The sequence below is a fragment of the Haliotis rubra genome, unplaced genomic scaffold (assembly GCF_003918875.1).
Source record: "Haliotis rubra isolate DU_JTF1 unplaced genomic scaffold, ASM391887v1 Scf836, whole genome shotgun sequence".
NCBI classification, from domain to species: domain Eukaryota; kingdom Metazoa; phylum Mollusca; class Gastropoda; order Lepetellida; family Haliotidae; genus Haliotis; species Haliotis rubra.
The window spans coordinates 442734-447891 of NW_025767564.1; positions in this window are offsets into that span (position 1 = coordinate 442734).

Here is a 5158-nt window from a genome sequence, read left to right on the forward strand (position 1 = left end):
TTTCCGCCTCTTGTCGTACACAAAATTCGTAACCACTCGTGTCATTCCGGAACTAGCTGCGGTCCGGTAATTTTCACAAATATCAACTTCAGAGAGCCAGATAAAGAAAGGCTTTGTCATTGATGAAAATTATTATTTATACATAAGGAAAATGTAGTTTAAAGTACAAACACATAGTGGTCATAACAACAACATTGTACATGACATTGGGGGCATGGGGGCATTTGCTTTGTGCGTTGATCTTTTAGGGGGTGTCATTCACATTGTACACGCTTCTCCAGTAAAAATCTTCATCATCCCCCCTAACCATAAATTACTCCTTCTTTCGGTGAATGAAAGTTCAGTTCACTGGGATTTGTCATGTTTTTCTGGGGGCGCCAAATTTCGGTAGGGACAGGTAGGTTAGTGAGCGATAAAGAATTAGCGTCAGTAATATTAGGCACAGCCTGTTTCCGAAACATAATGTAATGAGCTGTAAATCCAGGTGATGAGATGAAAACACGTGTTGGAATAAGTTATGATGTAAGTAACTATGTTTTGTTTTTCTTCTTATGTGGATGCATAGGGGAGTGATGATGATTTTAGGGGGTGGGGTGGGGGTTACCACCCATTTTGTTCTGGGGAGGTGGGGGGCGGTCATAAATTTTGTACACATGTCCTTGGGGAGGGGTGGGGGTGTCAACAATTTTGTACATCAAAATACTTAAATATAATGCTTAAAATAATGCTTAAAAATTATAGGATGGGGTACATATGACATGGGGGTCCACTTACTTTGTAATAAATGTTAGGGGTGGTGGTGCATTCCCATTGAACATGCTTCTCCATAAAATGCATCATCATCATTTTGGAGGAGTGCTTTGTGTTTATTTTTGGTAAATTTTAGTTTACTGGCAAATATATAAGGGACCATTCATAATTTATGGCTGGGGTGGGGTGGGGGTGGGGTGGTGTGTGTGTTGATTATTGTAATGGAGAAGCATTTACAAAGTGAATGACCCGCCCTAAAATTTCCCATAATTTCTAAGCATAATTTCAAACATACTTTTATGTACAAAATTGCTTCTTCCCCCGTATGTGTGTGTTGTAAAACATTGCTGACCCCCATCTCCCAGAACACAATGGGTTCTCCCCCCCACACACACTTTCCCTAAAATCATCATCACACACCCTTAGCCATAAATTATGAACGGCCCCTAAGCCAGGGTTAAATCCTGACATAAATAGTATGTCTACGGAAAGGTGTATATATTATAAGCACAGATAGGTAATGAATGAGACGCTGATTGATTATGGGCAAAGGGTAGACAAAGGGGTTAATAGGACAGACAGACAGATAGTCAAAAATATTATATTTAAGTGTCACAGGTCAGTTACATAAGAAATATACATACATGATACACATTCATGGATAAAGAAGAAACTGACATCCAGCCATGAATTGGTTTACGAGACACTGAACTATAGAAACTAAAGTTATCGTAAAAGTACATTTTTAAAATACATAATGATTGCTGTTATGAAATATAAAATGAACATACATACATACATACATACATACATACATACATACATACATACATACATACATACATACATACATACATACATACATACATACAACACACACACATACATACATACATGCATACATACAAACACATACACATATATTAAAGCATACAAATAATAATAAAATGTTATAAATTACCCAACTGTATGTAAGTGACGCCTATGAAACATTTTGGATATAGTATTAGCTAATAATTTAATAAATAAAAAGTTCTGAAGACTCATTACATTAATTGTAAGAGGCGACTAACGGGATCGGGTGGTCAGGCTCGCTGACTTGGTTGACACACGTCATCGGTTCCCAATTGCGCAGATTGATGTTCATGCTGTTGATCACTGGATTGTCTGGTCCAGACTCGATTATTTACAGACCGCCGCCATATAGCTAGAATATTGCTGCGTGCGGCGTAAAACTAAACTCACTCACTCACTCCATTTTCAGTGTTCTTGTCATTCCACAGTTCCGTAAACCATGCTTCTTCACCTTGTTGTTTCAGTGTCTTCTTTATAGCAGGGGCGGTGGGGTAGCAGTAGTGTGCCATGTCACCCTGGCCCCTTTTTCAAGATGGCGGCACATCCGGTCCCCATGGGCGCCGCCATCTTGGATCAGTCACTTCCGGTCAGGGGAGATCACTCGGGTTCCGGTGCTTCCGGTTCCGGTGTGTGCGCACGCATCGCGATGACGTCACGTCCGGTTCCGGTGGTTGCGCGCGCATGACGATGACGTCACCTCCGGGCCAAGATGGCGGACGCGTTTCAAGATGGCGTCCCATCCGGTGGGATCGCGTGAGATCTCGCGGGATCTCGTGGACTCTCGCGGGATCTCGCGAGCGTAGACGCCTTTCAAGATGGCGGAACGGACGAGCGGCGGACGGGACGGGACGGAGAGGGAAGGGAAGGAGAGGGAAGGGAAGGAGAGGGAAGGGAGGAGAGAGGGGTGAGGCGGACGATGGCATGGCTAGACAAGTGTTAGTGTGTGTGGTTAAAACACATTGGATGTAGCATTCTTTCGAGCCAGGTGGGTGGCCCTGAAAAGGGCCGTTGGTATGTGAACCAGCCAGGTTAGCATTCACAGAGGAGTTGGAGACCCCGAAAAATAAATTTTCCGGGGCACACATCATCGTGTTGCTGCTGCCCTCTCTTGATGATGCCTTCTCCACAGTAGAGGCATATGAAGAAGGCAGCTCCTGGAACGACATCAAAGCGATTCGAGGGATACGCTTTAAAACAGGTAGGGCAGATAATTAGTCGCCATTGGGATGACCATTTTGGTAATGTTGTTGTTGTTGTTGTTGGTGGTGGTGGTGGTGGCGCTACCGTGTCTCCTGTCGTAGGTGGTGGTGGTGGTGGGGCTGCCGCTGCTTCTGTTACCGTTGTGGGTATCGGTTCTGCAGGTGTTGTTGCTGCCTCTTCCCTTTTGATGTCAGCCTTCCCTTGTAAGGTAGGGCTGCATCGCAAGCATTGCCGCCGTCTACCACAATTTTTCGGTAAGGCACCGGTCGCATGACTTTCACTTTTCTTGTATCCATGTTGCATCAAGATAGCCCTCACTGATCCATGCTGGAGTTTATATATGGGCGACGAGACAGCGATGACGTGTCGTCGATGACGTGGTATCCATGACGATGGTATCGATGACATCATGGTCGCGTGAGGGTAATGGCGACGGGTATCGATGGACGTCATGGTCGTAGCGTGAGGGTAATGACGCGGCACCGCTGACGTCATGATCGTGAGCTCTCACTATATATGATGAGCGGGCCGGCGGAAGCAGTGTTACAACCAGAAATCATGTCTGGAGAAAACTGGGATCTGGAACTCATGTCCTTGGAGACAGCATCGCCACCACCCTTACCAGCATGGCAGTGCCAACGATGTTATGGCTGTCTACGCCAATGGCACCATTGAGTACAATGCCACCTTTCAATGTGTCTACTGTGGCACTGTCTTGAAGGACACTTATATCAGGCGTTTAACTCATGGGAGCAAGTGCCCCGTGAAAACAAAGATGACCATTCATCCCTGCCAATGTATGACCCAACTGTGGTCCCTGGAGTGAAGTACACTCTAAAAAAAACGGCCCTTTTCAGGGCCATCCATCTCTCTCAAAAGAAAGGTTCATTTCAATGCCAACAACAATAACAACAACACTAGGTTGACATTTTTCAAACGCTTTATTTCCCCGCTAACAAGAACACTTTGACAAAAAGACAGGATTAGGGGCGCCCCTGATCTTTTTGTTTACAAACGGTATGAACTGTAACATCATAACTGTAACATCAGAACTGTAACATCATCACATCAGAACGATAAGGTTGTGTCCTTTGGCAGGTGTGGATCATGGCCAGCGTTGTTGTTGTCTGTCAGGCGTGTGGGTTGAAACCAACGCCTTACACGCTCTTCATTGACGAGGGTATCGTGAGGGATCAAACTGTTCCATCACTTCGTCAAAAGACCATCCACGGGCACGATGAGCCAGTACATACAAACAGTACATCCCACAAGAGGCACTGAACCAGGGTTGAAGTGATTGGCCATTCCACTGTTGTTGGAGCCATCCGCGAAGGTCATGACATTCGAAAGTCTGGATGCTGTTGATAGGGATGGAGTCCATAACTGTCAAAGTAGTCCATGGCACCTGGTACTGGACGATACACGCACACCCAGTGTTGTCCTGGGAGATGACTGGGGTCCGTGTTGACAATGTAGGCTTTAGGATAATGTCCCTCCTGCTGTTCACACAGCACGGTGGTGGCAAAGTGATCTCGGCAAAGGTACCTTGGTAGAGGGGTCGCAGCAGGGGATCCTGTTGTACGTAGGGCGCTCAAGTGTCTGGTCGCCGCCACTGGCGCCGCCATCCATTCTTAGACCATCAGAGAGCGCTATGGAACCGATCAATTTCCAAAACGCCAGATTCCTCGTAGCAGACGAAGTGACGGGCGTGGTAGGGTTCTGCAAACTGAAGTTCAAGTCCCAACTTGCCCGCCTGTCGTGGGTAGTTATACCCTTCATCTGCTTCAGATCCGCCATCAGATCCACTACCCACACGGTGAATCCATTCCTGAATTCGGCCCAGGGTGAGGTTGCAGGGATGTTCTTGCCACAGGTGTCCCGTGTTGCAGAACAGGTTCATGTACAACTGTTTGAGCGAGGCACTGTTGTCCTGAAAGTCGCTTTTGATTTCGTGCCATGCACTTCTTGCCCATTGAGTTTCACCTTGAGACTGGTCACGCTTGTTGTGCTTGAAATGGTAGGGGCTCTTTTCCTTGCTGCCGGCAAAGCATCATTGTCCACCAATCCCAACACCACTCGCTTGGGCAGTTGGCCTCCAATCAGTTGATCTTTGTGGAAATCGCGCCCTCCTCCTGAAATGTCGTGGGCTGTGACTTGGACTCGGGTCAAAGGATATTTGGCCGTGACTCCTGGTGACATGTGTTTCACGGTTGTTCCCGTGATGGCAGGATCAATGTTGACTCTGGCGCCACGAAAAAACTCGGCTTTGGTCAGTTCAAATCGGCACTCGACGCCTCCAGCACTCATCAAGTAGAAATCACTCGGGCTGCTTAATCAGTTCTAGTTTCATGGG